At 47.0% G+C, this 9,436-nt stretch overlaps 1 non-coding gene and 1 pseudogene across 1 annotated transcript; both read right to left on the minus strand.

The window, feature by feature from the left end:
* Positions 1-1,163: 1,163 nt before the first annotated feature.
* LOC137912401 (U2 spliceosomal RNA) lies at positions 1,164-1,344 on the minus strand (annotated as a pseudogene).
* Positions 1,345-9,324: 7,980 nt separating this feature from the next.
* LOC137912460 (U5 spliceosomal RNA) lies at positions 9,325-9,436 on the minus strand. The gene has a single exon (XR_011106317.1). It is a non-coding gene; the product is annotated as a U5 spliceosomal RNA (small nuclear RNA).

Genomic DNA, 9,436 nt, shown 5'->3' on the forward strand with positions numbered 1-9,436 from the left:
GATATGCTGCACTACTCCCTCTTGTCGGTTGAGACGAACTTGGAACCGTCTGGTTCCAGTCTTGATTCCATCAATGTCCATTACTTCCATGGCGTTGATCACCTCGCAGTGCCTTGCCATCCACGTCCACACGTCTTGGTTTCTTACTTTCTCAGAAAAGATCATAACATGGACAGTCCGTATATCTCTCTCCACTAGAGGTGTCACAGTGGTCTCTCTGAAAGCCGCTGAGGTTTCTTTCTTGACCTTAAATCTTTCCAAGCAATTTTCAAAAAGCTGCATGGTGGAAAATACAACTTCAAAAATCTTCTTACCAGGATAGGCGAAAATGTACTCAAGTTGATTAGTCGAAAATCCAAGCTCTTTCTGCAGAATCTGCCGACCCAACTGGAGACGGTCCATCTGCAGTTCGCCCAAAAGGTCAAAACGGACAGCATTTCTCCGAGTAGCTTGGCCATGCGCTGAAGACATGGTGGAATATTAGCTAAATCCAACCATAGACTTCTGTTTGGCTCGAGCCCTCAAGCACTGAATTGTGTCCCATACACCGCACGACAGCAATTAAGTGGTAACTTCCCTGGGCAAACCACCTTGGTGATCATGGTATCGCCCCATGGTATCGCCCCTGCCGGATAAATGCAGAGAGTTGCATCAGGAATGGTGTGGTGTTGGTTGGAAATAAGAAGGCAGTAGCAGTTCCAACCACTTAACTTTATCAGAACATCTTTAGTACATCTTTAGTGCATCTTTAGTACATCTTTAGTGCATCTTTAGTGCATCTTTAGTACATCTTTAGTACATCTTTAGTGCATCTTTAGTACATCTTTAGTACATCTTTAGTACATCTTTAGTACATCTTTAGTGCATCTTTAGTACATCTTTAGTGCATCTTTAGTGCATCTTTAGTGCATCTTTAGTACATCTTTAGTACATCTTTAGTGCATCTTTAGTACATCCTTAGTACATCTTTCGTACATCTTTAGTGCATCTTTAGTGCATCTTTAGTACATCTTTAGTACATCTTTAGTGCATCTTTAGTATAGATAGATTTAGACCAACCCCATTTCTGACAACAAGACTTTCAGTCCTGGTTCATCTCAGAATATCACCCACACTGATTTCCAGTCAGCATGCAACAGTCATTGGTTTTACATAAGGCAGGAGGAGGGTGCACCGTCCCTGGCAGCACTGTAATACCAGGTCAATGCGTAGAGCGAGTGAGGCAAGCCCCTTTCTCAGCTCCCAGTTCTAAAAATCTGCTTATTATGGTATCCTCTAATAGAGGACATATCAGATATTAAACTGATAAGAACAGATTTTTTTTTTTTTCTTTCGAAAAGTTTTATTGACACTTAATACTCATATATACATTCATATAATTCTTTTCATATAGTATGTGTACACAATTCTGTAAAAACACATCTAAGACATTAAAATTCTGCCTTAAAAGAGGTTATACAGATAAAAGTGTTTGTGAAAAGATGATCTTATACAAGTTAAAACTGTGTCAAATATCCTTAAAACAGTCTTTAAAAGAGGAGTGCATTGTTTAAAAGGCTCTGCTGATCTTTCAGTTTGTGCCGGAGCGCAGTGAGTCCCTACCAAGGGGAACTCATCCTGCTCCTCCAAACAGCCGGTCTGTCGGGGTCCTGCCCCGGTGCCCAGAGGAGATCCCCCGCCCTCGTGCTCCTTCCCGCCTGCCTCACCCGGAGAGCCAGGCCGCCGCTGCTGTGTCCTTATTTTCGTGGGTCCAGCTCCTTCGTCCGAATGGGCACAGAGGCGATTCTTCTTTGTGGCTGCGTCCGCAGCCTTCCGCCTGCAGCTTCAGCTGCTTTGACGGTTGCTGCCGCCATCCGGAACGCAGCCACGGGGGGGATCTGCATGTGCTTCCTTACCAGCAAGTTTCTGGAGGTCCAGATGGCGTCTTTGATGGCGGTGATGGCGAGCCACTGCTTTGCATGTTCTTTTGCAAGCACTTGTTTTCGGTTCACTCCGTAGAGGACCAGTTGTGCAGTGAGGACCTCCCTTGCTGGCAAGTACGGGAAATTCAAGGAGCTGGCCATTTCCCACAGGTCCACAGCAGCGCCGCACTCCCAGAGCAGATGCCTCACCGACTCCGGGGTGCCACAACCCGGTCGGGGGCAGATTGACAGTCTTGCCATTCCCCGGGAGTGCATTACGGACCTGACCGGGAGGATCTCGTGGGCCACCATCCAGGACAGATCCCGGAGCTTGTTTGAAAGAGCAGGATGGTTCACGTTGCGCCAAACTGTTTGGGGTTCGCCGAGTGCAAGCCCCTGCACTGGACTCACCGGCTCGCGCTCCTGCACAACACATAAAAGAGAGCGATGGCTGGTTAAAACCGACAACTCCTCATGTTCCAGATTAAAATTCTTTAGGAAATTTTTCATCGCAGTGTAGGCTGGTGGCAGGTTAAAAGACACAGGAACTTTAAGATCAGTGGGTAAAATCTTTAAGTGTCTGAGGTAGGACCCCATCCAGAAGCGTGCCATGGCCGCAGTTTTTGGGTTTCTGGATGGGGCTGTGGCTGCTCCGATGTGCGCTGTGGCGCACAAGGACGTTAAAAACAAGGTCAGGTCTGGAACCCCCTTGCCTCCTTTCTCCTTTGGCCTTTTTACCACACCTCTCCTCAACCTTTCCCACTTGGATCCCCATAAAAAATAAAAAATGGCTCGTTCCAGGTCTAAAATCACTCTCCTCGGAGGGGTAAAAACAGAACTGACCAATAAAAGCAAAGGTAAAATCACGGCTTTAATGATTAAAACCTTCCCTTCCATAGTCAGTTCCCTTAGTCCCCAATACCCCAGTCTCTGCCTAACTTTCCCTACCACGTCTGGCCAATTTGTATGCCCTCCCCCATCCCTGTCAAATTTAATCCCCAGAATCTTTTGGTCAGTCTGAGTCACAGTCAGGGGCAGTCCTGTACGTTCAGTTGGTGTCCAAGGGCCATAAAATTGGGCTAGCGTCTTGCTTCTGTTCAGTTTGGAACCAGAAGCCCGCCCAAACCAGTCAGTCAAGTCCAGGGTCCGGTTGACAGATAAAAGGTCAGTGCCTAAAATGTTGATGTCATCCATGTATAAAACGCATTTGCTGCTCAGTCCCCCGGACCCTGGTACTACCACCCCGTGGATTCGTGGGTCCCTTCTCAAGACCTGTGCCAGCGGTTCGATGCAGATTACATAGAGGAGAGCGGATAACGGACAACCCTGACGGACACCGCAGTTAATCGCCACTGCTTTTGTAAGATCCCCGTTAACCATGCATTTGCTGGTGATGTCTTTGTACAGCAATCCCACCCAAGCAATAAACCTCCCTGGAAACCCCATTTTTTGCAGTACCTGGAACAGGTACTGGTGCGAGACCCGATCGAAGGCTTTCTCAAAATCTAGGTTTAAAACAACCAACCGAATATTCCTGTCTCTCGCAAAACAGATGGTGTCTCGGATCAGTACGAGGCTGTCGGTGATCTTCCTCCCCGGGACGGCACAGGCTTGATCCGGGTGAATCAAGTCTTCTAAAACAAGGGACATCCGAACTGCTAAAAGTTTGCTAAAAAGTTTACAGTCGAAGTTTAAAAGCGTGATTGGTCTCCAGCTTCTAATGTCAGTCTTGTCTTTGTTTTTAAATAGGAGGGTCACTATCCCTATCCTAAAACTGTCAGGTAGCCGATCTAGTCGTTCGAATTCCATAAAAACAGTCAGTAAGTCAGGTGCTAAAAGATCCCAACATGTCAAATAAAATTCCAAGAGAAGTCCGTCTTGTCCTGGGGACTTCCCTCTCGTAAAAGCTTGTATGGATTTATTTAACTCAAGCATGTTAAAATCTTGGGATAAAAGCACACTGTCACTTAAAACCTGTTCAGTGGAATCTAAAACTTCATTCAAGGTGTCAATAAAAACAGGTTTTTCTCTATACAATTCAGAATAAAAACTTTCTATGTGCTCTCGTATTTCTTTGGAAGTATTAAAAGTGCATCCGTTAGGGTCCTTTAGTTTTAAAATTGCCCCTCTTTTATTTAAAATCTTTCTAAAAAAGTATCGCGTGCACTTTTCCCCTTCCTCTAGCTGCTTCTCCCTGCTTCTTAAAATGACACCTTTACTGTGGTTATCTGCTAAAATTGACATTTCACGCTTAATACATTTTACCTCCTCACTAAAATCCAAACCTTGTAAAGTTAATCTAAAATAACGCTGCAGTCTTTTCTGCAGTCCCATCATGCGTCTGTTTTCCCTATCTTTCTTTCTCTTACCTGCCTGCCTAAAGAAAGTCTGGGTCCTTTTTTTAACCATTTCCCACCATAGTGCTCGTGTATCGTAGAAGTCTTGGAGGGTCTGCCACATTGTGTACTGCTCCCTGTACTGACTAACTAACTCCCTATCTTCTAGAAGGGAGCAGTTGAGCTTCCACAGACCCGTCCCTACAGTCACACCTGAAGAGAGTGAGAGGGTGCAGGTCAGCATCGAGTGATCTGAGAAGAAAACAGGGATTAATCTAGCGTCGGTGGGTGGGCAACCCCGGGTAAAAATGTAATCGATGCGAGAGGCTCTGGTGCCGTCACCACTGGTCCAGGTGAAGCCCTCCTCTCTGGGATGCATGGATCTAAAGCAGTCAGTCAGCTTAAAATCCTTGCAAATTCCCTGAAGTAAAACCGACGTCTTGTCTATTTTAAAATCTGTCCCTGCTCTCTTCCTATCCTGCCTACTCAAGATACAATTAAAATCACCCCCTACAACTAATGGCGCCCTACCTAGCATGTGGGACTGCAGGTCTTCTAAAAAGTCGTACCTGTTGTTTTTGTCATTAAAACCATAAACATTTAAGAGGTTAAAATCCTGTTCCATAAAAGTCAAATGTGCTAAAAGTGCCCGACCGTGTCTCACCACAGTGCTGCCCTTCACCACAATCTGAGGATTTTTTACTAAAATGGCCACTCCGTCATTCTTGTTTTCGTCTGATCCGCTCCATACAGACGGGAGTGGCCACATCTCCTCCCACTGCGTGTACCTCTTTAAAAACGGAAGGTTGCATTCTTGAATTAAAATCACATCTGACTTAAAATTGTAAAGGAAGGATAAAATACTCTGTGCCCTCACCCTCGACTTCACACTCCTGACATTAATTGTCGTGAAGGTGAGGGTCATGAATATGGTTATTAAAAACAGGTACAACATTTTAAAAGACAATAAATAATTAAAACACTAAACCTAGTCGTACGTGTCCGCCAATATTGTAACAGGATCTCATGTCATAATATCCTCACAGTCGGGAGGTGAACTTCGAGATCCTGTCCTCCGGAAAGCAATATCTGCTCGCCGTTCCAATGGAGTTGATTGCAGTGCAATTGTTAGGAAGGAACACTGACCTGGTGAACCGGAGGGGGGGGGGGGGGGGGGGGGCTTCGTCCTGCTCCACAGAGGAACTGTGAGAGCCTGGCTCAGCCCTTCCCCTCTTCTCCAAGGCTTCCTCAGCCTCAGAGCTCGACAGTTCCGATGCAGTCCTCTTATAACAGGGCTGGGCATTGGGGAGGCAGGTTTCACCGGACCCCTCTTCACTCACTGTGATAAGACTTCCAGTGGAGTCCTCACCGGAAGAGCTAGGTCCAGCTCCACCATCTGCCTGACTCTCCCCAGCAGGCTCCCCAGCTGCCTGGCTCGCCACGGCAGGCTCCTCAGCTCCCTCTGCTGGGTTGAGTTCAGGCCCCTCCCCTTTTCCCGCCTCACCGGGCTCTCCTCCAATCACCAGTTTTGGCGGGAAGTTTGAATTTCCCAGCCCCGCCCCTTCAATCAGCACTTTGCCGCCATTTTCCGCAGGTGTGTCGGTCATTGTCGGTCTGGCCTTCAATTTGTTCGCAAATGAGTTTGGGCAATCTCTGAAGAGATGAGTAGTGACTCCACAGAGATTACACTTTCTGCCATTGGTACATTCCTCAAATGTATGCCCAATCTCTCTACATTTACCACAAATGATGTGCGGACACGCCTCAGCAAGGTGCCCATGCTCACCACACTTGTGGCACAGCTTGGGCTGTCCTTGATAATGGATGTAGCCCCGGTCGTTTCCCAGGACTATCATGGACGGGAGATGCTTCAGGCCCTGGAAGCCCTGAGGGTCCTCCCATTGTTGAATGGGGACCCTCCAGGCACAGTTCCAAATGCCATCCACATCCCTCACTTTGGTAGCCTGTCCTTTGACCGTGCAGTATCTACCCAGCCAAACCAAAATGTCTCCTGCGTTCACCATTTCATTGAACATCCTGACAATAACCGTTTTAAGGCTATTGTCAGTCAGTTTCTCAATTTCGAACACAGAGAACTGGGTCTTCACATTTTCATACTTCATCCAAAACTGTTTCAGTAATAAATCGGACATAAAACTTACGTCAAAACCTTTGTTAAAAGGGAGGGTCAAAATACAATGGAGGTCATCTGGCTGAAAACCTAGGGCCTGCTGGATTAGCTTCCTGGAGAAGTCTAGCCTCGACATCCCCAGGAGCCTCCCACCCTCCTCCCTGAATTTAAAACGCACACTGTGGTGCCTCCGCATGCCGGCACGTGCAGCCGACATGGCGAGAGGCACCACCAAGAACAATAAATTAGCTAAAAACAGGTAAAATACAATGTAAAATATAAAAAATGTTAAAACTCACCTTGAGGTAGACCTAAAGTGCAAGTGGAAAAAGTGCAAACAAGCAAGTAATGTGCAAAATACAACAAATTAACACAGAAACGGAACAATATCCTCCTCTCAAGCTAAGGGATTTTCCCAATAATTTGGAAAGACCTTACTGCCAAGGAGTGATCACTGTCTTAGCCAAAAGGCCGAGAAGCGATGAGCCCGGCTCGTTTGGCGCAGGTGCCAACTGCCTGAAGCCTATCCCTCAGGTCGTGGTGCAGACACATGCTGACTATAGTAAAAGCTGCTGATTCAAACTCGGCTTGTGGTCCGAAGCTCACATTGACTATATTATACCCTGTTGATCATTTTGGTCTTGACAGGGTGGATCCTGGATGTCCAGGTGATGGTGGTTTCTGTTAGATAAATCTACAAATATGTTTATCATTAATTCACCAATCAGTAGCATTAATTATGTCATGGTTCTTTTAATGCCATTTATAATCATTGATTCATAATCAATTCTCACTGTAATCATAACGTATGTGACAATCGTATATCTGTTATATGCTGACGAGACTGAAGAAGTGAACCCCTTGTGTTGTCTGGAAGAGCTATCTACTCAAGGTTGGAGTCTTCATGTCTGGGTGATTTACGCATGTACACATTCTTATCTGCTAATAAAACCAGCTGGGAGAGAACTGTTTCTCTGAGAATCGAGGACGAAGCTAGCAAGCGACCACTCTCCCTTGCTGGGAGAGTAGAGGGCGCTGCTCGAGCAGCTCCATTCTCCCTTGCTGAAAGAAAGATACCAGTCTCCTGTCTTACCGCAAGTCAAGTAAATGTTTAGTGGTGTGGAATATTTAGGACTTGGTTCCGATTTTCACTCTTTTACGGCGTCTCAAACCTGACAGTTTCCTGCTCAGGTGAGGAAGAGGCGAGGCGTCATCGTGAAGAGTAGCGTAATCTCCACCTCTTGACGGGTTTCCACCACAGCAGTGAAACACACAAAGCTCTCTCATAGCTGTTTTGAAACTCTGGACGTTTTCCCTTTTCCCCTCCAGGGGAGGGGGTGCCGCCGTGCCGCTCGTGCCCAGGCCTGGTGCCCGATGCTGGGAGGCGAAAAGCACGCTCGCCCCCTTGACACTCTGGAAGTTGGGGGCTTTCCCCTCATTTCCCTCCTCTCCCTCTCTGCCCATCTCCCAAGGCCCACCCGCCCGTCGCAGAACACTGCCCAACCTCACCTCACCCACGCTGGGCTGAAGAGAGAGATGCCCCCCCCTACCCCACATTCTGGCCCCAGTCCGGGGATGCCCGACCGACACAACCCGGCTCTCCACCACCTCCCAGGCACCCACACTCTGGCCCCCGTCCGGCAAGGCCAGACCGCCACAACCCGTATCTCCACCACCTCCAGGGCACCCACACTCTGGCCCCCGTCCGGCAAGGCCAGACTGCCACAACCCGTATCTCCACCACCTCCAGGGCACCCACACTCTGGCCCCCGTCCGGCGAGGCCAGACCGCTACAACCCGGCTCTCCACCACCTCCCGGGCACCCACACTTTGATGATGATCACACACGGTTCATTTTATGCACCATTAAAAAAAATCATATAAATATGTCTTGAATTTGAAAGAAATCACATTTTATTTTTTTCCCCACTAAAGATGGGTTCGGCGAATGTGCATATGAAACTGGTGGGGTTCGGCACCTCCGACAACAGTAAGAACCACCGTGCAATGCTGCTTTGCTTTGATGTTATGCTTTGAGTTCAAAATGGTTTGGTATTGTGTAATGCCTGTATGCTTTGATGTTTTGAAACTCTGGACGTTTTCCCTTTTCCCCTCCAGGGGAGGGGGTGCTGCCGCTCCAAATGTGCCCAGGGGAAGAGGCAAGGCGTCATCGTGACGACTAGCGTATTCCTCCACCTCTTGACGGGTTTCCACCACAGCAGTGAAACAAACAAAGCTCTCTCATAGCTGAAATCGTATTCCACGGATCAAGTGGAGCTTTACGATGTAAAAATTGATTTATTCAGAACAATGATTTGAATTTGTAAAATACAATTTAAGAGTAACAATTTGAGCTGAGGTCATGGAGACAAAATGAAAGAATTGATCCCTCTGGATCTAACTCATTTGACTCATTTCTGTGCAGTTGAGGACCAAACTAGAAAGATAAAACTGGCTTCCTGGAATCTCAGGTTTTTCGTGATGTTTCAGCCCATGGACAGCACTGGCAGGGAAACAACTGACCCAGATGAGTCTATCAGCTCATCCTATGTAAAGGAAGGTTTAGCCAGAGCTAACTATGCTTTGCTCCTATGCTATGCTACTGTGCCTTCAGCCTGTCATCCCTCCCTCTAAATGCAGTGAGCTCATGAAGGATCTTGTTTTTGACCACATCTGGAGTTAAACACGATGTGTTTGCTTTATGACACAGCAGGAAAATTATTTGTCCATCAAGGCGGTGCATCGCCTCCTGAGCAGTTGAAGAAGACGCTGCCATCAGTGAGAAACACTGATCCATGCTGCAGCCATAGATTTAATGTTAAAATTCCAACATCAAAGCACAAGTTGATCAAAGGCCTACAGTGTAAATAAGAAGGATTGCGTCCCACATCAGCCACGTGTACACTACACTACACTTAATCGGAAATAACAAATACTTTTTTTCACAGGAAAATGACGCCCCACTTTAGCAGGGCGTAAAAAATTGACTTCAACTCTCGTTGTTCCACTCCACGGAAATCTTTAGTAAAAGGCAAAAGATTTATACGATCTGAAGCGAAGCAAGAGCG

This window comes from Brachionichthys hirsutus, unplaced genomic scaffold (assembly GCF_040956055.1).
Source record: "Brachionichthys hirsutus isolate HB-005 unplaced genomic scaffold, CSIRO-AGI_Bhir_v1 contig_1145, whole genome shotgun sequence".
NCBI lineage: Eukaryota > Metazoa > Chordata > Actinopteri > Lophiiformes > Brachionichthyidae > Brachionichthys > Brachionichthys hirsutus.